Below are 24,093 nucleotides of genomic sequence, written 5' to 3'. Positions count from 1 at the left end.
TTTGTTTCCCAGTTCGGGTTTGGCATGAAATGACTTGTAGTTGTGCCCTCCACCCGTTAGGGGGAGCGCAAGACGCCTCCTCAGGGAGAGCGGGGTTGGGGGGGGAGGGGGGCCGCCGATAGTGGTGCCGGCTGGCCGGAAGGCAACAACACTGCCGTTTACCTCCGCACCGCCGCTAGGGGGCGCAGTGGCTCGCCTCGGCTGCCCTTTGTCCGCCAGATGGCAGCTTCACCTTCAGTCGGAGTGAGCGCAACGACATCAACCGCCGCTTCCCCCCAAAAATTAAAAAAATCAGTAAAAAAACAACAAGCACTTTAGCCGAGCGAGTGACAGGCGGTCTGAGTGGGCACGGCTTCACCTGCCCGAGCCACGGGACGTAAATAAACATCGAGAGCCGCGGGGGAGGGGTAAAACGGAGTACAACAGTTGTGGAATTTTTTTTAAAGGAGGAAAAAAGGTAAGGAAACGATTTTGTTGTGGAGAGAAAAATAGTGGAGAACATTCTAGAAAAAAAAAGTTACGGGAGGGCCGGAGTGCGCTGCGTTGTTGTTCGTGGCCTATGTTCGCAAAATGGAGGCCGCGCCGAGCGGCAGGCCGCCTGGGCCGGGCCGAGGCGAGCAGGGCCCGTCCTTCCTTCTTCTCCCACCGGCTCTCCCCTCCCCACCCCGCTCCACTCCCAGTTTGTTTTTATTTAACCCGCTGCCCCGGCCAAGGAGAGAAGATGGAGGGAGGAGCAGGGGGCCCGCAGCCCCGCCGCCAGCAGAGCGGGTCTGCTTCGAGCCGCGGGGTTTTTCGCTCGCTTCCCTCGGAGAGGAGAGAGAAAACAAACAGCTTCGAAAGGGATTTTTTTCTCTCTCTTTTTAAGGCACAATTTGGCGACGGCACAGCCGAGACTTTTTGGCGCCACTTTTATTTCCCTAAATCAACATCGCTAACATTTCTCTGTCCCCGCACCGCTGTTTTTTTTCGAGGAGGGGGGATTGAAAAGGACAACTCGGCGCTTTTTTTTTGTACCGACGAAAACGGGATTATTTTTAGGACACCCAACGATTTTTGTAGAACCACTTCCTTATCGGAAATGAAACGAAAAGCTTTCGGTCTAGGGCCGATCCAACTCGTTAATTCTAACTTGTTGGAAAATGAGCGCGTTTAATCTTTATTTCGGCGAGTTTTGTTCGGCTTTGGAAGGGATTTAAAGACTCTCGTGGAGTAAGAACGGCTGTGCTCAGGTCCGCTTCCATGTGACAATGTTGTAAACACTTGGCGTGAGCGAAAGAGGAGACATTATTAATCCACCAGAGTTCGGGACTTCGTTTCATTTTCTCGCAGTTCTCCGACTAAAATCTTTTCTTGACACTTTTGTTAACCCATCTACCTACTATCCGTTTAAACTTTAACTCTTAGAGGTTTTCTGTTTGCAGAAAAACAACTCACTGTAAACAGATTCCCATAAATCACCCTGTAATTTCTTAGCCACACCCTGTCGTATCTAATCTGTTTATTTCGTGGGAAGTACTTAACTGTAACTCGGCTGCTTGTTAACTGACAATTTGGCTCTTATTTTGCAAATCAAACATGTCGAAAGGCTTGTCGCACTGTAAATTGGCTGATTTGTTTTCAGCGATTTCGATGAACTGTTGATTACAGGTTGTTTAACTCCTACCCTTTTAAATGTTTTCAATTTTCCAAGTCCACCATGAAAGCGAGTCAGAGAGATGACAGACTCTCTACCTCCGTCGGTTGTTCCAACTTTTGTATGTTAATCCAGGCCGTAGCTGTGCTTATTAAAATAAAACAAGTGGCTGCTAACATTTATGCGTGTTGTCGATTAGGTTCAGTGTTGTGCTCGTGATTACAAGTAAAGGTATCAAACAAGGTGTTCAAGCATATTCGGTGATTCTTATTTGGATATACAGTTTGCAAGGAAGTATAGTTTGCAGCTGCAATATCCTTACGGGAAAACGCCACGGTACCATACCACTGATCGTTGTGGTAAATATTCTCGTGTGTAAGTTTCTGTCTTTGGTTCTAACTTGCTGAACTTTGTGTGCGGGTGCGTATAAACTGACATTGCTTCTAAGTTTGTTTATATTATTTGCGTAATTCGCAAAGGTGAATGTATGCTGCATTTAACTTGTTGCGGTCAAATTATTGAGATAAAGTGAAATCATTATTCAGGTATCTGGAAAAGCATCATAAGCCTTTGATCCAGACTGAACCTACATTAATATTTCGAATTGTTTTGTTTAACTTGCAACCATTATATTGTTAGAATAGAATATGGTAATAAATGGCATCCTGCAGATACAATTCTAAGTGGACTGCGTGAGTCAGTTTAGTTTTACACATTGTAGATATGTTGTACTGTTTTGGAGTATCTGGTGTTCTCGGGCAGCGCTCCTTTACATGACGTCACTACAATATTCAGAAGCTGAACGGGAAGTGGTACAAGTGAACGCCGACTCCCTCGGGTTAAATTTGTCAGCCAATAACAGTTAATTCGGCTGAACATCTCGGTATATGTTGTTAACACTGATGTATCTTTTGTTAACACTGTCTGTGGTACAAGCTATTTTATGTTGCAGTAGTCTCTCCTGTACTGATTGATGAGATGATCAGATTAGCTGCACTTGGTTTTATTTAATAAATATTTTTTAAAAAGTCATATATAATTTGTTCATCCAGTTCTCAGTGTGATGAAAATAGTTAAAAACTATTAAGTAATGCTCCTCATTTGCTACTTGACTTAGAACTCGAACTACAGTACTTTGACCACAAGAACCGAACAAGAGAAGGGATGTATGTAATATCAGAAGAAATATGAATGGATTTTTTTAAGAGTAGAAAGAAGTCTCCGATTGATTGATCAGTTTTTAACTGATGGAGAAAATAGCAACTGATGGATTGGGAGTCAAAGCTGATTTTATAGATATGTTGCACACCAAGTATTACTTGATTTGTGACAGCACTGTTCATTGATGGAAGCAACTGGTTGTGGATCTTGATAGGCAGTCTATCGGAACTTTAATAAGTTGCATCTTTGGGTATTTTGCTAGCTTCCTCCTTCTGTGACAACCTGCCTGTCCGTTTGGCTCCGTTAATGGTTGTTTTCTGTGGCCTTTTGCCAGACTGTTTAATGATCTGCAATAATTTGGTCAACTGCTCCGTATCTGAAAGTTGCTGTTTGTTTATTGTTGGTTGGAATTACTCAGGTGCAAATTGAACAACCCCTGTTTCCTGTTGACTAGTTTCAGCAATTAATGTGATTCAATTTTCAAACATTCGAATCTAAGTATTGCTTGAGCATGTGAAGATTTTAATTTAGATGTCATCCAAATGTGATGTGTCCTCCACCAAGATTGTAATGTGGGAAAATGTTTCTTGTTGGAAGGTTTATGAGATCGTTCCTAACATTTTTTTTACTTCTACCCTCCCAAAAAATTGATAAACATTTCTTAGCTGTGTTTCAGAGTAGTGTAATGTTATTTACCGTCACAATTTTCCAAATATGTTGCAGCACAGAAAAGTAATTTGTTCCATTGTGTCTATGCCAGATCTTCATCTAAACAACTCAAGTTCTTCATCCTGTTTTGTAATTTTTTCTTCATACATTTATTCAGTTATTTCTTGAAGACCACAGTGGAACCTCTCTCCACTAAATTCCTGCAATAAGGGGAAAAGATCTTCCTTGTGTCACTACTCCATGACCCTCTGCCAAAATAAACAGCCTCTCATTATTCTCTCTGACCAGATGTCTCCTCACTATTCCCTGCTTTCTCCAAAGGACCAGTGCCAATCCTTCTCATTGATACTTTTGCTATTGTCTGTCATCCCACAAATTGTTTTTTTTCAAGCCTATGGATACTGCAAGTAAAAGTACTTACTTTGAAATTAAGGTTGGGAATACTTACAACATCTCTAGAACAGCAGCAAAATTGTGTTCATTCTGTCAGAAGTGATTCCAAGTCTCCAATGAATTCTTAGTTCATTCCTTTGCCTAATTCCTGAGTGTTCTCTGCCACCTATATTTTTCAATGAAGGTTAAACACCTCAATTTGAATGTCCTGATTATTCCATTCCGGGTTCATTGAAATAAAGTGGAACAAGTAATAATATTAAGGTAAAAGCTAAAATCTTAAACATGAAGACAAAGTTTGTGGAATTTTGAAATGAAAATCCACACGAACATTAAATCAGATTTGTTCAGCATTAAGAAGGCTTGGTATGCTATTAAGTTTTGTTTATGTTATGTCAATGTTTTCAGTTTTGAAAAGGAAGAAAATGGTTCATAGTGCTTAATTTCTGCTAACTTGGTTACTTTGACTATGCTGGGAGTGGTGGTGAAGGGTGCTGTCTGAAAGAGGAATTCACTGACAACTTTGTATTTGACTATGCATATGCATTCTCCAGATGTTGCTGTCCTTCTAATGGTGCAAGCTGATAGCCTGATTCATTTCTTTCAATTTCTTAGCTATAATGTGCCAAGCAGATGAAGCAAATGACAGATGATGTAATAGTATCTCTTGCACTGCAGGTAATATCTTGTGTTTTTTTTGCAGTCCTTTGCATTATAAGAAATATTGGAATATGACTTGATCCTGAACTTGTTTTGCCAATTATTAGATCTTAATAGATATGTACTCATACTTGATTTACCCTCATGTTCCTATTTTTCCCCTCAGATTTTCTCACTCATGAAATGTCAGTCTGTCTTAGAATTTTATTTGTTGTTCTCGCTCAAGGATGGTCATTCCAGTATCAGTCCTTGTTGCTTTCTTATATCACTGGCAATTAGTCTGTTTATGAAAAGTGAAAATAGAAAATAAGTGAGCAAAGCATGCAGCATCTGTTGGGGGAATTGTGATTATAATTGGGTTTAATAAGTACAGAGCAGTGTAGGAAGGATGGGATTTAAAGAATGGACAGGGTTAGCGTATCCAAAAACTGACAATGATTAAGATCTGAAATTGTAGATGGTAAGTTTGATTGTAAAGTGCTTGTTCAAATAGTAAAGTGCTGTTACTTGGGTATCATTGCATCAGGAGCTCATGGAATGATATAGTTCATCTTTTGACTGGCACTTTACAACTTCCTGGACTGGAATGTAATGTGAGTGGTTTCTGACCATTGTCATTGCATAAATTGATCCATAAGAGACTTCATTCCTCCTTTTCTCATTGCTCTTCTCCTTTCTACATCCGTGGGGGGGGGGGGTGGGGGGAATAAAATTGTTATGATAAAACATGCTTTGTCTCTAGTAATAGAGCCTTGTTTCCTGGATCTTTTATGTATGTTTCTATTTTTAAAAGTTCTTCACCCCTATGCTCACTTGAGTAGATAATTTTGTAATGACTACAGTATCTTCTACATAATTTCTAAAAATCTCAGATATGTACTTGATATTTGAGGAAATACAGGCCTTATCTGTACAACTTGTTTTCAGAACTCAACCCACAAAGTCTTGCCCTTTGAATCTGTGCTTCTGTCTGAGGGTAAAATATCTTTGGAGTGCAGTCTTCAGAACAGAATGTAGTGCTTAGCATCTTGTCCAACCAGACTCTGTCACAATCTTTGAGGTTGCTTGTCTATCTTTAGGGGATTATACTTTGTGTGGCTTAGATAATCAGTTGTTGCTCAAGATTGGTTTCCATCCTCCATATGTGAATAATGTCTGTCCCAGCATGTGAAGACAGACTCCGGCGGATTGAGCAGACGAGACCAGTGGAAGGTCCAACGGTCAAGAAGGTGGTCTCTGCAAGTGTCGTGGAACGTGTAGAACACAACAAAACACAGAAAACGTCCTGGCCATCCACTGCGCCTAGTCCCATCTCCAGCCGTCTCAACTCTTTCTTGCCACTGGATCCAGATGGGAATTGGGAAGAGAAAGTGAGGCTGACGCTCCGTAACTCTCCCTCACTTAAGTCCAAATCATGCGCTAATCTCGACACCATCAATGGTGTTGAGGTCTTCATTGACAGCGACGATGGACGAACATGTGAATAAGTATGGGCAATGACATGCCACTAAATATTTAGAGAACTAATATGCACTCAGTTTGGGGGATATTATTGGTCTTCTCCCGCATCTTTTGGCTCGAGAGCAGGGGATCCTGTCTTGGGGTCCCCAGACCCCTCGCTTAGTGGCATTGGTCCATGGCATAAAATGTGGGGAACCCCTGCTCCAGAGGCTTTGAACATAATTGTAACAATAGGCTGATAACATTTAATTCAGAATACGAGAAGGCCTTTCTCTTTAAAGGTTTGTTTTGCACTGAGAACAGAATGATAAGTTGGCATACAAATTGACACAAAACCGTATAAATACATATTGAATCTATTGAGTTCGGAACAAATAGTTTTATGTATCTGATAATTGTGGATAAGCATATAAATATGTAAAGATGAATTTTGGCTCTGACAATGTAGCTGATGCAAATATAGTTAATATGGCACACTGCTTTAAATGCTGAACTGTTTTGTGTTTGAAATTTGATCGTCACCTCATTAAAAAGCTAATGATCTAAGTTGCATGTGCTGCATAAAGACTGGCTTTGTGGTTTATTAACTGACAAATGAACGTTCAGAGTGAATTTTTTATCAAAGTATGTATACCGTATACAGCCTTGCGATTCATCTTGCAGGTAGTCAACAAAGCAAAGAAATGCAATGGAATCCACAAAAAACCCACATAACAATGGCTGACAAACATCCAATATAGAAGAAAAGAACAAATCGTGCAAACAATAACAAAATAAAGAAATAATATGCTCAAATGAACTGCAGAATCCCAGAAAGTGAGTCCACAGCCTTGGAGTCAGTTCAGCACTGAGGCAATTGAAACGGTCCAGCAGCTCCATGGCTGTAGGGCAACAACTACTCCTGCACTTAGTGGTAAGGACGCTACTTCTCTGCACCACGCACGTGATGGTATCCATGAGAAGTAAGGCAGACAGGATGGGCAAGGGTGGGGGATTTTGGCTGAAATGGAGAAATGAACTGAATACCAGTTTGTCTTCTATCATTGTCCTCGATGCTTCTTTGGGACGTATCTATTCTGTGCCTTCTGAATTGTTCCCAGAAACTGCAGCTATTGCTGTTCCGCCATCATGCCTGCTTGTGTTCCATTGCAATTAACTTTGGTCAGCTCCTTTCATGCCTCTATAATTCTCTTTACTCCACTGTAATACTGATAGATCTGACTCTAGCTTCTCCCTCAAACTGCAGGGTGAATTCTATCATATTATGATTACTGTCTCCTCAAGATTCCTTTACCTTAAACAGTCGCATCAAGTCTGGTTCATTACACAACGCCCAATCTAAAATTGCCTTTCCCTTAGTTGGCTGGACCACAAACTGTTCCAAAAAGCTATCTCGTAGGTATTCTGCAGATTCCCTCTCTTGGGATCCAGCTCAACCTGATTTTCCCAATCTACCTGCATATTGAAATCCCTTATCACTATTGTATTATTGCCTTTATTTCGTGCCTTTTCTATCCATTATAATTTGTACCCCCATCTAGATTACAGTTTGGAGGCCTGTATATAACTCCCATCAGGGTCTTTTTACCCTTGCATTTTTTTTACTCTACCCACAACGATTGAATATGTTCCGATCCTATGTCACCCCTTTCTTAGGATTTTATTTTATTTTTTTTACCAACTGAGCCACGCCACCCTCTCCTTTTGATACAATGTGTATCCTTGTATGTTCAGCTCCTTATGATCTCCTTTCAGTCACCAATCAGTGTCTACAGCGTTATACCTGAATCTCTAACTGCACTATAAAATCATCTACCTTATTCCATATACTGTCTACATTCATATGTAAGAGCATCAGTCATGTTCTCATCACCCTTTTAGATATTGCCTCTATATAACACTTCAGCTTACCCAGTTGAGTGTCACATGGGGTAATATCGAAAAGGGTGATGAATGTAATTTTGCCCTATCATCTGCCTGTCCTTCCTCACAGTCTAGCTATACACTGCATTGACTGCCCTATCCTTAGCCCTATGATTCTGGTTCCCATCCCCCTGCCAAATTAGTTTAAACACTTCCCCGACAGCTCTGGAATCTGTGATCAGTGCACATACTATTTTAGAGCAGTAACATCATCTAAGTGATCACTGTTTAAATGAATGGTTAACCTGGGAGCTTGGAAACTACATTATATTTTGATTTCAGTGCTTTGTAAACTAAAATCAGCAGAGTAAAGATCGGCATTTGAACTTTGGACACTTGTTTGTACAATGTCATGCTGCTAAAAGCACTGCCACCTCTCACTGGCATTTCAAAGGTGCTGCATCTAATTGGTGTTCTTTTTCACATGCACTCTCACTCATTCTCACTTTGTTTGGAAGCCTCTGGATCCAATTTATCATGTGATGCAGGTTGCTTTATCTGCTGCAGAAATTAACATGATCAGGTGTTGAAAGACAATCTTGCATCCATGAAAGATGCCTTCAGTCTGTGACTGCAGCCTAGAAGTTTGTTTTGTTGACGTTGAGTGAGCAGCAGTGGAGCTCAAGTGCTGATACTTCAAGTTATCAATATTACAAGCTAGTTAAAGATCTATTTGGACATTTCTGATCAGCCATATGGCTCAACACAACAGTTCATTTGCCCATTGGGAAGATACATCATTTTAAAAAGTACTTATTTTATTCATGTTCTTTATCTTTATGTAAAAAGTTTGACTTCAGTGATAGCAAGTGGAATGGCATGTTGTAAATTCATGTTGCCACAAAAGATGCTTATTTGAGTTTTTCAGTATTTCCTGCCTGGCAATGGTCCATAATTTAGCTTGTGAAGGTCATGGTTTGTATCAGCGGTAAGGTGACACCATGGTGTATGTGGACTGAATCTGGATTCAATCTTGACTCTGGTGCTGTCTTTACTGTGTGTTTTACCTCTAGTTGTTTTGATTTCCTTACAAATTCCAAAAAAATTGGTGTTTTCTTCAGTTAGTTTACCAGTCTCAGTTGCTCATAATGTGTCTGTGAGTGAAATGCAGGGATGTTGGGAAGGATATTAACTATGGTATTAACATGCGTACTTCATGTTTGATGTGGTAAGCTGAAGTGCCTGTTTCTATACTTCTAATGATAAATTTGTCTGTAGTTTATTGTGCATCTGGGCAAGAGGACAAGAACAAGCCAGTTCCAGAAGTGATGCACTGTATTTGGAAAAATAAATTTACAGATCAGTAAATAGAACTTTTCATTTTAGGAATCTGGTTTGTTATTTACATAATTATGTTTATTAAATTTTGGCCATTAAAACACATAGTCTGTTATGAGACACCAAACTTTTAATTCTTCATGTCCTTAATATTTGTTATATTAATCTTTAACATTTCTTTGCATATCTTTATATGATGTGTTGTTGTTATTCGTCCATCGTTGACATCCATGAGGACCTCGACACCATAATGATGGCGTCGAGACTAGCGCGTGATTTGGATTTAAGTGAGGGAGAGTTGCGCAGCGTCAGCCTCACTCTCTCATCCCAATTCCCATCTGGGTCCAGTGGCAAGACAGAGTCTAGACGGCTGGAGTTGGGACTAGGCACAGTGGATGACCAGGACGTCTTCTGTGTCTTGTCCTGCTCTACACGTTCCATGACGCTTGCAGAGACCGCCTTCTTGATCGTTGGACCTTCCGTTGGTCTCGTCTGCTCAATCCGCCGGAGTCTGTCTTCACATGCTGGGATAGACAACTCCCTATCTCACCGAGGGTTTGAAACCCGTCGAAGCCGTTGCCCGGGGTGTGGCCGCTGTCGCATGCAAACAGCTACGGGGAGCCACAGGTGAGAGCTGAGTGCCAGGTGGGGATCAAAGGTGGACTAACTGCCCTGAAAAGGACACGACATGTTCCCCCACCAGAGGTGCTACCCCTCCCTGACACCCCATATACCCCATATATGATGTATACAGAGCATTTTAACAAGCATTAAGTAAAATATTTAGTTGAGTATTGTCCAGATCCATAGTAGGTTGATGTGGTTCTGCTTATGCAGCACTTCAGCATTATTATTTCATAACATTACAAAGGCCACTTGTCTTTAATTTGGAATTGCATAAGGAATTGGTAAATTAAATATGTAATAACTTTTGAGGGCCCATAATTCTTCAAAGCAGTTTTGCAAGGTTTTGATTTGTTTCAGTCAATTTGGGCTGCAGGTAAAGAAAATTGGACTTTCTTTGTTAATGGCCATGCAATCAAGTATGTACGTAAATGCAAGATTGACAGGAATCCGTGTCCTTGGAATCATTGCATCAGAACATGTATCTCAGTTTGTACAAATATGACCAGAGATGCATAATAGGATTAGCTTGGATCATGTTTTCTTGGCTGGCATAGGCATCGTCGGCTAATTTCTTCCTCTGTGCCATGAATAAATGTTGATGTTTGGGATATCCACAGTTATTTAACTCAGCATACTTGTGATTCCCTGGATTACTGGTAGCATGCAAGGGCAAGTGGGAAAATCTTCAATTGCTCTGTTGCTGCTTGGCATAGAACAGTTGTGTCTTGTGTTTTGGTGCCATTAATTTCCGTCTTTCTGTGTTTACCAAGATTGGTTATGCAGATAAAATACTGATTTTATTTTGGAATTGGAGATAATGTTTAATTAAGAGTTAGGTAGGATTAGTTTTTGTTTTGCACTGTTAACTTCAAATGCAACAGTTCCCGTGTCCTGCTGTAAACGTAACTTTGCTAGATCAAATAACGACAGCACAAAAAGATCATTACTTATCTTTTCACTCGTTTATTTCTTCGAGCTCAGCCGGGGAGTGAACTTGGACCCGACATCAGGGAGAGACCCTTTCTCATCTCCCCGGCGGTTCTACAGGTCCACTGCCCGATGTCAGAATTGTCAGAAGTTATAAGGCCACCGATACAAAAGAACAATCAGTTTGATAATCATTCTGGTCAAGTCAATGGACTATTGATACAGAGAACAATCAGTTTGATAACTACTCCGGTCAAGTCAATGGACTATTGATACAAAAGTACAATCAATTTGTTAGACACTCCAGCCACCTTAATTAAAGAAAAGAATGTCCTGCCTGGTTTGCTGGAGCCACAACTTAATTACAAAGTAAGAACATCCGTCAAATTTATGCTTTAATTAAGAAAGGAATATTCTGTCTAATTTCCATCAGGTACTGCTTTTTGTCAAAATCAAAAGGTGTGAAAAGCCCAGAGATATCTTATGTGGATCTGGGTGAACTTTAACCCTTATCTTGCTCCAAAGAAAGCAGCTGTGAGACATTATTCAAACACACTGCAGTCAGACATAGTCAGTACTGAATCCATTGTTTACAGGAATCTGAGAATCCCCCATTCCCTTAAACTTTATCACGGCCTCCTTAAGTTTATTGAATGAGGCATCTGTACGTCAGCAATTGGAAGCAGAAAGTTTTGTTGAGCAATGCGGAAGAAAGAATATTTCAACAAAATCACAGGACTGCTTGGTGATGATGCAATTATGCTCGTCTAAAACTATACGTCCATTTAAGAAGTTTTATAATTGGTGCAAACTGGGAAGGCGTTTGCTTTAATTTATCCCCCTAAAGCAAAAAGGGAAAAGGATATGAAATTTTGATTTGAAGAGCATATTGTTTGAAGCAGTTCTGACTGGATATAGTAAAATTAGTAATGCAAGAAATGTTTCTAAATGCTAGATGTTAATACATGACCTTGGCTAAGTTTTATAATTGTAATATATGCCCTTTTAATGCCAGCTATTTTAAAAATAGAGGAATGTTGTTTCTGGATAAGTGAGCAGTGCCAAATAGGGTAACTTTTAAATAAAAGATCTACCTTGGTGGTCCAAGTTTAAAGAACTTCTGAAAATAATGAGGCTAATAACAAAATAACATGAATAATATTTGTTAGAAAATTGTTTTGTTGAGTAGATGATGTTAAGTAAGTTATTCTAAATTTTAATGGCAAGTTTAGTTTTGAATTCCCTCTGAGAATTTTTTTTTCTACAAACAGTTGTGATAGAATGACCCGAGTATTTCAGATTATGCTGCATAGGATGTTGCTTTGTTAGGCTGCTCTGTTATGGTAGCCTTCACAATAGTCTTGTGATGTGAGACATGAAGCTGGTGGGCTGAAAAGTGCACTGAATACTGACGGATCAATTTTGCATTCATCTTCTTGAGCAGCTCGCTGGTTGAAATCTCCCTTCTAATTGAGGGAGAGGTGTGGTTCAGTATTAGGAGATGTGAAGATAGCATTGACCATAGGTTTTGTGACCATGTGCTTTGAGTTATGTTGGACACCCATGAGTTTTGGTGTGTGCTGAATGAATCAGTGGTGATGCCAGTTGATGAGTTATTCAGTATGAGATGGAAAGGATTGCACCATTTTCTTCCTATGAGAACCCTGCCAGAATTCTGAGAAGGCTGTTGGGTCTTGACCTTAGCGATCTTTCTTACGTGATTTCTGTTTATTAGTGTTTTGAAAAGAGCATTGGTAAGATGAACTAGCTGTTCATCATAATTTACTGTGATATTAATTTTATTTTTCAATAAGCACTTGTATACCGGAAGTGAGATGTACTCAAAACTGCCTTGCTGATATTTAATTCATACATTAAACGAATCATCCAACTTGTTTATGTCATCACCTTTGGCTTTGTACCAAATAAGTGTAGCCTTTCAACAGTGACAATTATACTTACATCAGTGGATTCAAGGATGGATCACTTGTGAGTCATTAGTGTTTGGACTGAACAAGTTTGCACTGGGAATAGATCTTCCATGCACGTGAGGTCTTGTCCACATGGTACTCTGAATATTTAGTCACTGAGTAGCAGTTTTATGGTGATATCAGAGGAAGAGATGTCTCTTGGCATTTCAAAAAGCTGGCCTGTGTGGCTGATACTAACATGCACTCCAGTGAAATAAGGAAAATTCCATACCAGTGCCAAGTGCCAACTTGAATCTGTGTGCCTGGTGTAGGCTGTTTTGGATCCATGCCTTTGGGTTTTATCTTCCTACCTTTCCAATGTTAACTTGTGTCTTCATTCATTCCACAACCATTGTTTTCATTACCATACTGGTGACAATACAGGTATTTACTGCTTTTAAATTGTGTATGTGCTTTTTGAATCATTTGGAGGTTGCATGGTGACAGTTTGTACATTTAAAATTTTGTGCTTTGTCTGCAAGATGAGGATAAATCCTGAAGAATGCTAATGTCTTGGCAAAGAAACACCTGAATGTTTGTTGTTCATGAACCTAAGTCATTGTTATTGCGAAGTTGGATTAATTTACACTACATTTATTCTCTTTGCATTATTGCTAAGCAGAACCATCTTCATAAATTCCAAGTTGTAGTGTATTTCCAGAATTTAAACCTAACATCATTCCACCGTTTAAGAGAGGCCTGTGTGACATTGCTCATGCTTTGTGGTAGTATTATTATTACAATGCATGATGCAAATTCAAAGATATAAGCATCATGCAGTCAGTAGTTTTGCTGCAAGGCCATTGATTAAAGACATTCCCACTGTTTTACTTTTCGGGGATGCATTTTGATATGCTCTATTTTCAACTTTTATGTTTATTTTAGATCTTGTGCATTAGCAATTGTTTTGGTGTTGGTAGCCCCTTGGATTACTTAAATAACTTAAGGAGTTGTTAACTGTATTTAGATTTTGGCTACCTGAATGTGTGGTTGAAATGTGTAAATGAATACTGCTTGTGAGAATGAAGTTGGAACTTTGAGTGTGGGAATTGTCACTTATGACATTATGAAGGATTCCCTTTTGATTAGGAAGAATAATTGCCAAACAATTGCAGTGCACTTAAGAGCCAAGACTTCTTTGTTTAACTTCGAGAATTTCTGTACAAATGTGTTCAGATGTCGGTGTTCATTTCTTGAATGCTTTCAGCTTGTATTGTTTTTATGCTGGTTACTAATCTGATTGAATTTGTGTAATCAAGCAGCTGCTGTCATCCACTGAAATTCATTTAGTTTAAAATTACAGAATTGTCCACTGCTATTAAGGTTTGTAGCTTAAGAATTGTGCGACAGTAAATTAAAATTGTTTTATTATTCTCATATACCAAGCTTCAGTGAAAAATTGTTTTGCATGTCATCTATATACATCATGTCAGCTCATCAGTACATTGAAGTAGTACAAAGAAAGCACCGTAACGGAAGGCAGACTGTAGTGTTACAGAGGGAGTGCAGTGCAGGCAGACAATTATATGTAAATCCAAGACATGACACACTTTGTCATAAGCTGATTGATGTAAAAGGTAAAAGTGAGACACAGCTTTATTCAGATTTGATGTGACAAGTGCTTTCACGTTTATTTCTATTCGTGTCCATTGCTGGGAATTGCAGCAAATATTAAGTTTTTAATTGTGATGCTTAAATGCCTTTGCAGTTTCTCTTTGATCCTCATTATTTCAGTTCCCTCACTGTTCTACGAAGTTTTATTTAACCAGCAATTCAGTACCTTTATATCATCTCTCCAGACACTTAAAACAAATTATAATGAGCGCACTTTGATTAACTTTAGTTCTGTCTTCACCTTTATAATGGTTGACTGTATTATGTCATTTTTAGTTGGTTTAGTTTCTGGTGTGCCGGTGATATATACTAACTTGTCCAATAAACTAGCTCAGAGGGAAGCTTATTGGAAGTAAAGTAATTGCAGTGAAAAAAGATAGAGAAAAGCTTTGGGGCAACCATGTAGCTTTGCTTGAAATGTTTGCACTGAAATTAGATCAGTTTTGGACCCATTGGTTAAGATAATGGCCTGCAGGTCATCAGTCATTGAGCTGCACTACATAATTAATACTTGTTTCAACACACATTTGTCACTAATCACCAAGTCATGGTCAAACCTTTCATTGAAACGTGAGAGGATATCTTAAATTTAACGTAAATAAAATAATGGCCCTTTCCCAATTCAGCTTGTTGTGCATAGTTGCCCCCGGGGGTGGTGGTGGGGGGGGTGGAATGTTTGAGATTCTGGAATATTTACACCACAGCAAAGCCTAGCATTTGGCTGCTTGAAGAAGGTACAGAAAATATACTTTTTTAAATATTGAGACCTTAAAATGTCTGTCTTTCTCTTTAAAAGTTATAACAAAACCAATTTGCAAGAGTTTTACTATTGTGAGAAAGAGCTAATTCATTGCAGAAGCTAATCTGAAGTCACAAGGGAGCCATTTAATCATGTCAGTTTGTGATGATTTTCTCTGGGCTTTATTTGCTGCAAATTCAAAAATTTTATTGAGGTGGAAGGCATGTTTGTTTTTGGAATGGAACCTTGGAGTGTTCCATGTAATTTTGAGCATTTGGGACATTGTAGGAACTTTGGTGCTAATGCGTATTGCCAGCAAAAGATAAACAACACTTTATTTTACTTGGTCTTATTTACAAACTTGAAAAAATTAGGTTGCAGAAATTGTATTTAGAATGTTTGTAAAACAAACACATTAATCACAATGCAGATCTGGTTGTTTTAAAATCTCAGCAAAAGTTTCATTTGGCAGGGCTAGCCATATTATTTTACGAGCCTGTTTCCACAGGATCATGATAAACATCTTAGTTCAAGAATGGTTAACCATAAAAAGGGTATTTATCTTGACAGAACATCGAAGTCTTGATACTTTTGTGCAAGAAATTGTTGCAATTTGGAATCAAGAAGTTGGAATTGCCAAACATTTCCCATCTGTGGCGCAAGTCAAAGACATGAAACTTCAACAGCTTTTCTCACTGTAGAAGTAACTTGACTGAATTTTTAGTGCTTTGTTATTTTAGCATTCAGTCCATAAGAATTTTGTACATTTCTATGAGATCTCCACTTATAAATTCTGGGGAATGTATGCTGAGGTACTTAGTTTTGCTTTGTATTGAAAAGCTGATTTCCTGAAACCAGTCCAGTCGATCTATGCTGCACTCTGTTGCCGAGTGTATTCATTTTTGGCCAAGATGACCCAAACTGCACAATACTTAGTAGTCTCATTGAGGCTTTGTCTCACTTTATTCCCACAGTCAAAATCTCTGATAATAAGGACCAGAATAGCAGTTACCTTCTTAATCTCTTACTACATCTACCTTTCTCCTTTTGTGCACTAGAATATCTTGGTCTTTTTGGACATTGTGGCCCAATTTCTCTAAGTAACAAAATGTCTTTGTTTTGTACATCAAAGTGAACTTCATCAAACTTCTCTGTATTAATTTGCACCTGACTGTTCCTGCCCATTTCATTTGTCTGTTTTCTCTTGAAGCCCCTTTGTACTCACTGCTCAGCCTACAATTACACCTGGGTTGCAAGAATCATGGAATTAGACAAATGATCATCGCACCTGGATCATGAACAGCCGAGGCCCAAGCAGTTTCACCCAAGTAATATTCTACCAGCCTGTGAAGGATTGTAATATCCACCTCAAAATTTTGGCTGTAAGCTGTTCTCAAATCATGTCATTGATCAACTCATTCCCACTGTGCTCAAAAGCTTTTGACCATCTTCTTACGTGGGTTTTTAAAGACCTTTGGAAAACCATATAAATGACCTCAAATAGCCCCTTGCTACTTCTGGCAGAACCCCAGTTAAAGATGGGTTTTCCTTTCATACATCCATGTTGATTTTGATCAACTGCACACATAGCAAGCTTTGTGTCGACTGTGGCCCATTTCCTTTGTTCACCACATGATGTGGTTTCTATTGCAGGTGAATTATCTGCATTTTGAGCTCCTGACAAGAGGGCAACTGATAGTCTAGCACTATTTCCTGTTCCTCATTATCATGTATTATTTAGAATATGCGCAATCAGTGTGATAGATTGTGTCTAACCAATCTTAGAATTTTTTGAGGAAGTTACCATGAAAGTTGATTAAAGCAAGGCAGTGGGTGTTGTCTGTGTGGATTTCAGCAAAATGTTCGACAAGGTCCTGCGTGGGAGGTTGTGCAAAAAGGTTCAGTTGTTTGGGATTCAAGATAGGATAGTAAATTGGATTAGACATTGATTTCGCAGGAAAAGCCAGAGAGTGTTGGTAGATGGTTGCCCCTCTGACTGGAGGCCTGTGACTAGTAGTGTGCTGCAGGGTTCAGTGCTAGGTCCATTGCTGTTTGTCATCTATATCAGTGGTCCCCAACCTCCGGGCCACGGACCGATACCAGTCTGCAAAGAATGCTGCGGTGCAGCGGTAGCCGGAACGCACCCAGCACATCTTTAAGAAAAAAGCTGAAATAAACAAGCTAATTAATCAGGTTGTTTATTTCGGCTTTTTTCTTAAAGATGTGCTGAGTGAGTTCCGGCTACCGCTGCATTCTTCATGGCCCGGAGGTTAGGGACCACTGATCTATATCAGGGATAATGATCTGGATGATAATGAAAACTGGATCAGCAAATTTGTGGTTCATAGCAAGCTTGGTTGCATAATGGACAGTGAGGAAGGCCATCAAAACTTGCAGTGGTGTCTGCACCAGCTGGAAAATAATTGATCAGATCCTTGATTGAATTTTGACCATTGAAAGGATGTGTAATATGCTAATTAGCTTAGGATCTATATAGTGTGGTGAAATAATAACATAAGAAGTAATGATGTATATCAACATAAGTTTGGCTTATTGCTCCTTGAATGCTAAATACTTCATGTCTGTTTAGTTACTGATATTCTGTCAACTGTTAATTGAAAGCAGCTTAAATGAAAATTATAGAAGTTCTCATTTGAAATGTCTAATCTTGTTTCTCTGTGTAGTGAAGTATATTTTCATGAATTCTTAGAATTGCAATGCATGTATATTGAAAATCAAAATTCTTGATCAGAGTGACGTGTTTCTATTTGACATACTCATTTGGCACTTCTTTTGGCACTTCTTGGCACTTTTGGAAGTTTCATTTGGCACTTCTTTTCAGCTGCACAGCACTTATGGGTATTGTACCTTAGTGTCTCATTTTGTTTCTTAAGTTAATGGGATGTGGGCATACATTTTTTTTGTCCTTGAAGGTAAAGGCAAGTTGCTGGAATTCTACTGGTAAAGGTATTACCAGAAGGTTTTTGGGAAGTTTCAGCAATTAGGCACAGTGAAGTGGAAGAAATATATAGTTTCCTGACAGAATGGTGTACAATGTAAGTGAACCCTGAGGTGGCACCTGTTACTCGTCATTGATAGCAGAATTACAGGGTTTGCTGTTGGAGTAGCATTGCTTAGCAGTTTCAGCTGTGCTGTATTATGTTGGTGGTGTCGAGGCTGGTGATAGGGTTTGTTGGAGTTGGATTTTCTTGTGGATAATTCAAGTGCATCTGGGGTGTTGAGCTGTTGTCTGTTGTAAACCAATCTTGCAGTGATACTTTTGTAGTGCTTTAGTTGACTTGTTGGTCAGTGATAACTTCCAGGATATTTCTGGTGATGCTACTTAATTGCCTATTCCCAAATCATGGCTAAGTCTGGATGCTTGCAGAGTTGAAATGGTTTATTTTCTGAGAAGAGTTGCAAATGGAATTGAAGGTTGCATAAGCAGAAATAAACAACTTCTTATTTGACACAAGGTGTTTCCTCTGCTTTGGAATACGGCCCTGATCTCGAGCTGTTACTCTCAACTTGCTGTTGGAATTTATCTGTGGGTTTGGTTACAATGGGTTATTGGGCTGATCTGTCTGAGCTCGCAGTTTGGGTTTTAAATCTGTCGCAGCAACTTCATCTGAAATGAGCTGATTCAACACATTGGGAATGTAGTAGGTTCTTTATAGCTAAGTTGAAAACATTTTATCAAAGAATTATTTTTCAGGTGAGCTGTTATGTTTTTCTCCCCCACTCTTGTTGTCATAGAATGACTGAGCATGGTATCTTATCATTTCCCTTACACTCAATTGTATGTGCTTTTAAAATCCTGACATTCTTTTTATTGTTTATTTCCTTGAGAATGATTCCATTAAAGCACTTGCAGCTGCGTCGGTCACTTAATGGATGCTAGCATCTGTTTGGCCTTCAGAAATTTTTATGAATTTACACTAAATGTTAGTTCTTTAATAGTGGAGACAACTACAATCAAAACAATTGGGGTAGGATTAGCAAATTGAAATTATTTCAGTATAGAAACAAATGTATTGGCTTGTCATTTGCTCTAATTATTGTCATAGGTGGTGTCTCAATTGCCACATTATTACGGTGGAACATAATTTTCTTGGAGGTCGCTTCATCTGAACTCCAGTGGTTTTAGCTCGTGTTTATGAGCTGCAGGAAAGCTTAAAATGTACAAACAAGTTATTATTTCCTGTTCATCAGCTGCAGTTTGTAACTATGAAAAAAAATTAGGCTGAGATTTGCAGTTAGCAGCATGTGATGGAGAGAATGGGAGTTGTTTAACACGTATTTGAGATTGAGCCTTGGATATTGTGTTTTTGTTACAGACCTTGGGTGTTTTATAATTTTTCATGTCTGGAAATTGAGGTAAAGTTTTGGCTGGTGCAAACATCTGTGTGTTACAGTATTTTTGATTTGGAGGCACCAGACCACGGCTGCATTGGAAAGAAAGAAAAATTGTTTTAAATGTCGGGCAGTTGTATCATAGTTCATGGAGGCACCTTCACGAGCTCCAATGGCCCTGTGATTTCAGTCGTTGAGGCTGATGTGAGAGCATCCTGCAGGAGGGCGAACCCATGGAAAGCATCCTGCTCAGCGGAATATCTGGCCAACTAGTAAAGATCTGTGCTGATCAACTGGCTGGATCATCTCCAACCTCTCAAAAGACTTCCATCACTGTGGATGTAAGTGCTACTGGATGATGGTCATTGAGGTAGGTCACTGCATTCTTCTTTGGCACCAGTATAATTGAAACCTCATGAAGCAGGTGGGTACCTCGGACTGCCGAAACAAGAGATTAAAGATTTGTGAACACTCCAACCAGTTGATAAGCCCAGGTCTTTAGTACTTGACCAGTTACCTCGTCTGGGCCAGATGCCTTTCATGGGTTCACCCTCCTGAAGGCTGCTCACAGGTTGGCTTCAGAGACTGAAATCACAGGATTATTGGGGAGGGGGGCCTATGGGAGCTCATGATGGTTCCTTTATATTTTGACAGTCAAAGCAAGCATAGACAGTGATAAACTGCAAGGGAATGGGGGATTCTCAGATCCTTGTAAACAATGGATTCAGTACTGACCATGTCTGTGACTGCAGTGTGTTTGAATAATGTCTCACAGCAGCCCTCTTTGGAGCAAGATGATTAAAGTTCGCCCAGATCCACATAGATGTCTCTGGGCTTTTCACACCTTTTGATTTTGACAAAATGCAGTACCTGATGGAAATTAGACAGAACATTCCTTTCTTAATTAAAGCATAAATTTGACGGATGTTCTTATCTTTGTAATTAAGTTGTGGCTCCAGCAAACCAGGTGGGACATTCTTTTCTTTAATTAAGGTGGCTGGAGTGTCTAACAAATTGATTGTACTTTTGTATCAATAGCCCATTGACTTGGCCGGAATAGTTATCAAACTGATTGTTCTCTGTATCAATAGTCCATTGACTTGACCGGAATGATTATCAAACTGATTGTTCTTTTGTATCGGTGGCCTTATAACTCCTGACAGTTCTGACATCAGGCAGTGAACTTGTAGAACCGCCGGGGAGATGAGAAAGGGTCTCTTCCTGATGCCGGGTCCAAGTTCACTCGCCGGCTGAGCTCAAAGAAATAAATGAGTGAAAAGATAAGTAACGATCTTTTTGTGCTGTCATTATTTGATCCAGCAAAGCCATGCTGTTGTCTATGTCGCTTGATTTCTCTTTATAAGAAGTGATAGTATTCAGACCTTGCCACAAATATCAAGCATCATTTGTTGTTTCAAGTTTAGTCAGGAATTGTCACATCCCCCTCTAGATGGCTTTCTGGAGATCGTACCTTGACCTCATAACTTTTTTGGATGCCTATGATTGATATTTGGTTGAGGCAGTACTGTTAAATGGAATGCTGGGAGAATTTCCTGGTTTTAAGTGCGGAATGGAATTTGTTGATCCAACTATTGGATAATGGGCGAGTTGAAACCTTGGATTTTGTTGGTCTTTCTTAGAAATGAAATGATCTAGCAGACCAGGTTATTTACTGAAATTGGAAGTGAAGGCTTTGGGCATCAAAGTAAGGGATATTTGTTAACTTGGGACCAATAAGGTGAATAAACTAGAAATTGAACAGAAATGTGAATCAGAATCAGGTTTGTTATCACTGACATGTGATGTGAAATTTGTAACTTGGCAGCAGCAGTTCAATGCAAGACATAATCTAGCAGAGAGAAAAAAATAAAACAATAAATAAACAAGTAAATCAATTACACATATTGAATAGATTTTTTAAAATGTGCAAAAACAGAAATACTGTATATTAAAAAAAGTGAGGTAGTGTCCAAAGCTTCAATGTCCATTTAGGAATCAGATGGCAGAGGGGAAGTAGTTGTTCCTGAATCGTTGAGTGTGTGCCCTTAGGCTTCTGTATCCCTTACCTGATGGTAACAGTGAGAAGAGGACATGCCCTAGGTGCTGAAGGTCCTTAATGATGGACGCTGCCTTTCTGAGGCACCATTCCCTAAGGATGTCCTGGGTACTTTGTAGGCTAGTGCCCAAGATGGAGCTGACTAGATTTACAACCTTCTGCAGCTTCTTTCAGTCCTGTGCAGTAGCCCCTCCATACCAGACAGTGATGCAGCCTGTCAGAATGCTCTCCACGGTACAGCTATAGAAGTTTTGGAGTGTATTTGTTGACATGCCAAATCTCTTCAAACTCCTAATGAAGTATAGTTGCTGTCGTGCCTTCTTTATGACTACATCGATATGTTGGGACCAGGTTAGATCCATAGAGATCTTGACACCCGGGAACTTGAAGTTACTCACTCTCTCCACTTCTGATCCCTCTGAGGATTGGTATGTGTTCTTCGTCTTACCCTTCCTGAAGTCCACAATCAGCTCTTTCGTCTTACTGACTTTGACTGCCAGGTTGTTGCTGTGGTACCATTCCACTAGTTGGCATATCTCGCCCTCGTGGTGGTCTGCCCTCTCGTCACCACCTGAGATTCTACCAACAATGGCTGTATCATCAGAACATTTGTAGATGCTGTTTGAGCTGTGCCTAGCCACACAGTCATGTGTATACAGAGAGTAGAGCAGTGGGCTAAGCACATGCCCCTGAGTTGTGCCAGTGTTGATCATCAGTGAGGAGGATATATTATCACCAATCTGCACAGACTGTTGTCTTCCAGTTAGTAAGTTGAGGATCCAGTTGCAGAGGGAGGTACAAAGGCCCAGGTTCTGCAACTTCTCAATCAGGATTGTGGCAATGATGAGATTGTTAGCTGCATGTTCTTAGTGTGCAGAAAGGAGATGACAACAAATTAAGTACTTTATTTTTCAGTCGATAATTTTTTGCTAGGTGGTAGGATTTATTTCAAAGACTAAAACAGTACATAGTTTCCTTTGCTTGAAAGTTTCCTCTATCTTTAATAAATCTCTTGATTATTTACTTAATCTCCTGTTGTTATCTTCAACCTTCCTCCATTGCATTCATTGAAGAGTTTTGAATTCAGTTGGCTTTGCTAATACTCTTGACATTGAATGAAGGGCAAGTACAGTGGCATGCAAAAATTTGGGCACCCCGGTCAAAATTTCTGTTACTGTGAATAGTTAAGTGAGTAGAAGATGAACTGATCTCCATAAGTCATAAAGTTAAAGAAGAAACATTCTTTTCAACATTTTAAACAAGACTAGTGTATTATTTTTGACTTGTACAATCTTAGAGTGAAGAAAAGGAAAGGAGCATCATGCAAAAGTTTGGGCACCCCAAGAGATTTGAGCTCTCAGATAACTTTTGCCAAGGTCTCAGACCTTAATTAGCTTGTGAGGGCTATGGCTTGTTTACAGTCATCGTTAGGAAAGGCCAGATGATGCAAATTTCAAAGCTTTATAAATACCCTAACTCCCCAAACCTTGTCCCAACAATCAGCAGCCATGGGCTCCTATAAGCAGCTCCTAGCACTCTGAAAATTAAAATAAATGATGCCCACAAAGCAGGAGAAGGCTATAAGAAGATAGCAAAGCGTTTTCATGTAGCCGTTTCCTCAGTTCGTTATGTAATAAAGAAATGGCAGTTAACAGGAATGGTGGAGGTCAAGTTGAGGTCTGGAAGACCAAGAAAACTTTCCGAGAGAACTGCTCATAGGATTGTTAGAAAGGCAAATCAAAACTCCTGTTTGACTTCAAAAGACCTTGGAGATTTAGCAGACTCTGGAGTGGTGGTGCACTGTTCTACTGTGCAGCGATACCTGCACAAATATAATCTTCATGGAAGAATCATCAGAAGAAAACCTTTCCTGCGTCCTCACCACAAAATTCAGCATCAGAAGTTTGCAAAGGGACAAGCCTGGTGCATTTTGGAAACAAGTCCTGTGGACTGATGAAGTTAAAATAGAACTTTTTGGCCGCAATGAGCAAAGGTATGTTTGGAGAAAAAAGGGTGCAGAATTTCATGAAAAGAACACCTCTCCAACTGTTAAGCATGGGGGTGGATTGAACATGCTTTGGGCTTGTGTTGCAGCCAGTGGCATGGGGAACATTTCACTGGTAGAGGGAAGAATGAATTCAATTAAATACCAGCAAATTCTGGAAGCAAACATTACACTGTAAAAAAGCTGAAGATGAAAAGATGATGGCTTCTACAACAGGATAACAATCCTAAACACACCTCAAAATCCACAATGGACTACCTCAAGAGGCGCAAGCTGAAGGTTTTGCCATGGCCCTCACAGTCCCCTGACCTAAACATCATTGAGAATCTGTGGATGGACCTCAAAAGAGCAGCGCATGCAAGACAGCCCAAGAATCTCACAGAACTAGAAGCCTTTTGCAAGGAAGAATGGGCAAAAATCCCCCAAACAAGAACTGAAAGAATCTTAGCTGGCTACAAAAGCTCTGATACTTGCCAAAGTGAGTGTTACTAAGTACTGACCATGCAGGGTGCCCAAACTTTTGCTTGGAGCCCTTTTCCTTTTTTGTTATTTTGAAACTGTAAAAGATAGAAATAGATAAGTAATCTTGCTTAAACATTAAAGAAATGTGTCATCTTTGACCTT

The 24,093-nt window shown here is 39.6% G+C and overlaps 1 protein-coding gene across 4 annotated transcripts in view; it reads left to right on the top strand.

The window, feature by feature from the left end:
* Positions 1 to 201: 201 nt before the first annotated feature.
* Positions 202 to 24,093, top strand: part of stag2b (STAG2 cohesin complex component b) — a 175,923-nt gene continuing 152,031 nt past the window's right edge. For 3 of the 4 annotated variants that reach the window (XM_072270837.1, XM_072270835.1, XM_072270833.1), the window contains exon 1: positions 202 to 457. The gene's annotated coding sequence lies outside the window, so the exon portion shown is untranslated. Of the gene's footprint in view, positions 458 to 1,090; positions 1,230 to 24,093 lie in introns of those variants that run through there. The other variant, XM_072270834.1, reaches the window with a different exon arrangement.

This window comes from Mobula birostris, chromosome 10 (assembly GCF_030028105.1).
Source record: "Mobula birostris isolate sMobBir1 chromosome 10, sMobBir1.hap1, whole genome shotgun sequence".
Classification (NCBI taxonomy): Eukaryota; Metazoa; Chordata; class Chondrichthyes; order Myliobatiformes; family Myliobatidae; genus Mobula; species Mobula birostris.
This window is presented reverse-complemented; position numbering and strand designations above follow the sequence as displayed.